We start from the raw sequence: 5,594 nt of genomic DNA, 5'->3' as shown, positions 1-5,594 counted from the left end.
GTCATTTGTGCTTTTTTTTCTGTTTGCCTCTGATCTTGTGTAACTTAGGAGAGTAACATCACCTTGTTTAACACTATAGATGTTGTGCAATTTGTGTTACTTCTTTTTTATTTATTTTTTTATATCAAACATGTACATTCTCTGATTGTTGTTTACAGTTTGATGGAAGGTGGTAAATCGTATTATTATTAATTTGATTTTAGTTTCATTTATTACTGAAAGTTTTACTGTGTGTGGATTTGACGTAGATGACTTATGAATCATTCAAAAACGGTCAAAATCATTGTGCAATCACATTTCAACAGAGTATTAATATTACTCACTGTACATGCTTTCTTTGCGTAAACACCAGATTTCTAGTTGTATAAGACATCTTTTTTTGTTCACATCTGAGGCCTTTCACTGAGTTACATACCAAGCAAACGTTCCTTTGCACGAGTTTCATGAATAGACAAACATGTTCCTTCTTGCACAGACACGAAAAGCAAACTGGCATATGTCAATGATTATACTTGCCATATAATAGTCCCATGCCCCAAAGTGCTAAAGGTCATTAACTCAATGAACCAGTTTCATTCACACTTCATTGCCTACACAAACAAATGTGTGGATACCAATAAGCAGATGTATGACATGTAGACTTAAAAAATAAAAAAAATAAAAAAGCTTTGCAAGGGTGTAGCACAAGTAAAGACTCTCAAAGGATGTTGCCAGTGTCAAGAGTGAAAGCACTTTTGAGAATTCTTCCACATCTTTTTATTTATTTAATTGGATTGCTGCAGAAAATAAGCTCTGTGATCAACAAATTTTTTTGATAAACACTACTTTTTTGAATTTTAAAAACAAGAAGTGAAATGCTAAACGTCTATAAACAAACTACACCATGCACAGCAAATTTAAAGAGTGGATTTAACTCCCTCAGAGTTAAAATTAACACTTACCCAGTGTACATATGGGAATCACTGCTCAAGTGTTAAATTAACACTTTTGAAAGAGTTAACATTTTTAACACTCTGACAGTGTTAACTAACAAACTCTTAACATGTAAAATATCACAACCAGAATAGATGATAAGAACACCAAAGTTGGTGTTGAAAGTTAACACTTATGGATTAACTGGTCAACACTGCACCAGTGTTCAGGTGAAAATATTAAAAAATAAACCCACAAAACAATACACGTTTACATTTATTTATTTTATTGAAACATTGTAAATATTTTTTCCCTACACCAAAATGTCTTCACACTCAATGTTTTCAATACATGTAAAGAACATGTTCTTACAACAATTAAACATCATAATGTAGAAGCAAATCAGTGCAAAAACACAAAAAACATTCTTATTTGGTCCATTCATAAGGTTTATAATGCTGACATTTAGGAGGTTAAACAACAGCATTCCATTCATTACCATAAAAGCTGAATGCATGTTAATGCTCACTAATCAAAGTCTGTGCTGGTGTTTGGACCTCCTTGGAGTGAATACTCTCATTCTTTTTTTCAGCACGATGAGATGCGTTTCTCTGCAGTTTTCAGCCAAGCAAGATATCCACTCCTATTTACAGCATCACAAAACTGCCCCTGTAAAATTGAAAAATAAATAAATATAAGTACAAAACCAAAACAGGATCATTCCACATCCATTTATCAAAACTATTATCAGGTGAAATGTCAGAGACAAGTATGAACTGCAATACAAGAACTTCACCCAAAACTGAAAATTCTGTCATTATTTATTTATCCTCACGTGGTTCCAAACCTGTATGACGTTCTCTCTTCTGAGGAACACAAAAGGTTATATTTTGAATAATCTACAGAAGAAATACATGCGACCACTCTGATCCTTTTGCATCTTTTTCAAAAGCTTGATATTTATTGGCATATACTGACATTATAAGGACAAGCAGGTCCGAAAAATAAAAAAGGGCATACCGCATTAGAAAAACAAATGGGTGAGTAAATAATAACTTAAAGGGTTAGTTCCTCCGAAAATTCAAATTACCCCATGATTAACTCACCTGCAAGGCATCCTATAGGTGTATATGACTTTCTTCTTTCAGACGAATCCAATCGGAATGATATTAAAAAATTTCCTGGCTAATCCAAACTTTATAATGGCAGTGGGTGGGTGTTTCTGTTCAACAGTCCAAAACAAGTGCAATAAAGTGCATCCATCCATAATAAAACATGCCTCACACGTCTCTGGGGGGTGAATAAAGGCTTCCTGTAGCGAATCAATGTGTTCTTGTAAGAAAAATATCCAAATTTAAAACGTTATAAACACTTTTCTCTAGCTTGCGCTAAATGTTGTACGTGGAAGCCTTTCCGGGCGGATGACGCAGGACGTCGGTGTAGTGCATGCGGTGAGAAGTGACGAAAGCGGAAGAGCAGAGAGCAAAACAAACGAATCACGAATTAGAAATACAAAACAAGGATTTGTAAAGAGAAATGTCGGAGGATTTCGATGTAAGCCAAGAAGAGAGTGGTTTGTCTTTGCTAAAGTAAGGAAAATTTTCTTCCTTTGCTCCTGTAAACAAACGTTGGTTCTCGTGAGACTAGCATATTTCACTGGAGCCAAAACTTCACTAAAGTCCTACATCATCCACCCGGAGCGGTTTGCGCACACGACTGTTAGCACAAGCTAGAGGAAAGTGTTTGTTTTAAATATGGATATTTTTCTAACAAAAATGCATTGATTCACTACAGGAGGCCTTTATTCACTCCCCAGAGCCGTGTGAGGCACTGTTTATTATGGATGGATGCACTTTATTGCACTTCTTTTGGACTGTTGAACAGCAACACCCACCCACTGCTATTATAAAGCTCGGAAGTGCCAGGATAATAAAACTCAGATTGGATTCTTTTGAAAGAAGAAAGTCATCTAGGATGACTTGAGGGTGAGTAAAACATGGGCTAATTTTAATTTTAACTAACCCTTTAATTTTCATTTTTGGGTGAACTATCCCTTTAAGGAAAAGCATTTAATTCACTGTAAATGTATATTGTAAAAAGAAAGTCAGTCTTACTAGAAAATGGGTCTTTTTCAGAGACAAAGTCACAATTCCAAGTGCACATTGATCTCTCTGCACTGAGGTTGGACGACTCCTATCAAAATTAATGCACATAAATGGGACAGCACATAAATAAATGACAGTCCAAGCATATCAAAAACTTACAGTTTATATATATATTTTTTAGAAAGAAATCAGACTCTTTATTATTTATTTATTTATTTTTTTTTTTAAATAAACATGACAATCAATAATCTTAAAATGTGCAATTGTGGCTTACCCATGTATTGGTGGCTTCATACTCTTCAAGCACATCATCTTCTTTTGATTTTTCTGTTAAGCCAGCATGAACCATCTGTAACAATATTAAATAACTAGTTTACTTAAAATTGTAATTCCAAACCCATACGACTCACTTTTGCTGAATTCAAAACACAATTTAATGCTTAAAGATAATAAGATAATAAAGTGTCTAAAGTAGTTAATTGCAACTCATGTGCCATTCTTCAAGACTTGTGAGGGCACAAAATCACTTTGAATGATGAACAATGTAATTCACTCAGTATAGAGAGTTTGAGTTTACTGAAAGTGTTATTTTCAATAAAAACAGCACTCAAATCCAATATAAGGACACATCAACATTCACATCAATTCATGCTTAATGAAATCACAAAAATTGGTCATGAGACACAAGAACAAATGACTTATATTGTCATTTAGATTTGGGTAGTTTACAGTGGTTTGATTTGACAATATGACGTTGCAATATACATAAATGAGGTAAAACACTTCCCTTCAAATTCAAATGTCATCTGTGAGAAACGTTTCGGATCGTTTAGGCGCGCACATCTATAGATATTGTCATAAAGTAATATTATTTTATAAAATGCATATCGTAAATGAAGTAAAACACTTACTTTTGGCGTTTTCCTCGTTAAAACCAACTTCCTCATCTGCTCCGGAGCATCACGAGTGAACGAAAATATCTCTCTGAGAAAAAGTTTAAGAGTGCACAGCAGATGAATATCACTATAAATCAATATGATGTTATAAAATACATATAGTAAATGAGGTAAAACACTTACTTTCAGCGTTTTCCTTGTTAAAACCAACTTCCCCGTCTGCTCGCACCGCGAGAGAAAGAAAATATCTCTCTAAAAAAAACATTTAGGAGAGCACAACACATAAGTATGGCTATAAATTAATATGATGTTATAAAATACATATTTTAAATGAGATTAAAACACTTACTTTCGGATATTCCCTTTTAGAAAAGTCCTCGTCTGTTCCGCATCGCGAGTGAAAGGAAATGCCATTGATAAACGTTTTTAGCCGCACCCAACACATTGAACACATAATTATAAAACGATATGATATTACAAAACACACTTTGTGAGTAGGATTAAACACTTTATATCGCCGTTTTCCGTCCTAATATGCTCCGCATCGCGAGCAAAGAAAATGGCGTCTGTGAAAAATATTTCAGACGGATTAGGCGCGCACACGAGAAAATGTCCCGGATGTCACTAATAACTCTCAACAGTGTTAATGAGGGTAATTCTCCGTATTAACACCGGCCAGAGGGTGCTGTTTACACTAGCTAGTGTTAATCCTTTAAAATTCAACACCACAACTTTAACTCTTTACTCTAAAAGTCCTTAACACTGGGATTTCAACACTGGAGATTTTACTGTGTGGGTGAAAGGTTTTTTCCATTTCTTGATTTGTGCCTTCCTCTTTCTCAAAAATGACGTTAAGTGGTAAAACTGAAGTCATCCATACTGATTTACTCTCAGGCAATGGGCAGACCGAGTCATGTTTATTTAAAGAATCAAACACATACCACAAACACATGAATTTGGTTCTGAAGTACACGAGGATCATTCTAGACCAGCGTTTCCCAACTTCTGGAGGAACACAAACAGTACAAATTTTTGAGGTCTACTCAAGCACACCTGAAACAACACATCCACTCGTTAGTATCCAAAAACCAAAGACAGATGCCTTGCTGCCCGGAAAAGAAGCTGAAAAATGGCCACCCTATTTTGATACACATAACATAACATAACATAACATAACATAACATAACATAACATAACATAACATAACATAACATAACATAACATAACATAACATAACATAACATAACATAACATAACATAACATAACATAACATAACATAACATAAAACATAACATAACATAACATATAACATAACATAAGATAGATAGATAGATTGATTTCTTGTTTATTTGATCTTGTTTGCTCAGGCTGCCAGTTCCGGTCATAGATTGACTTGATTTCTAAATATATTTAATGGATCCTTCTAAACAATATGAATAACATTTATTAAAACAATTTCCCAGGCAAAACATAAAATTAGGTTAAATATACAAATTCATGCAGTATCCATATTTTTCTGCAATGAGCTAATAAATTAAGAAATATCATAACTGTCACCATGCATCTGTACAGAAACAAAAACATAATTTTTTTTGGTTTAATGGATGGTAGTGAATTATGAATCCAGAGAGGACAGAGTTTTCCTATTCCTTCCTCTCTGAGACCTCCTCTATAGACATA

General features: G+C 34.1%; 1 long non-coding RNA gene across 1 annotated transcript; it reads right to left on the bottom strand.

The window, feature by feature from the left end:
- Positions 1-1,183: 1,183 nt before the first annotated feature.
- Positions 1,184-4,818, bottom strand: LOC131541397 (uncharacterized). Its single transcript, XR_009271489.1, has 6 exons — positions 4,263-4,818; positions 4,097-4,165; positions 3,929-4,001; positions 3,292-3,366; positions 3,027-3,105; positions 1,184-1,581 (listed from the first exon to the last, which is right to left on the bottom strand). It is a non-coding gene; the product is annotated as an uncharacterized LOC131541397 (long non-coding RNA).
- Between the last annotated feature and the right edge of the window lie 776 nt (positions 4,819-5,594).

The sequence above is a fragment of the Onychostoma macrolepis genome, chromosome 05 (genome assembly GCF_012432095.1).
Source record: "Onychostoma macrolepis isolate SWU-2019 chromosome 05, ASM1243209v1, whole genome shotgun sequence".
Taxonomy (NCBI): Eukaryota; Metazoa; Chordata; class Actinopteri; order Cypriniformes; family Cyprinidae; genus Onychostoma; species Onychostoma macrolepis.
The sequence above is the reverse complement of the archived record's forward strand: the minus strand, read 5'-3'. Positions and strand labels throughout refer to the sequence as shown.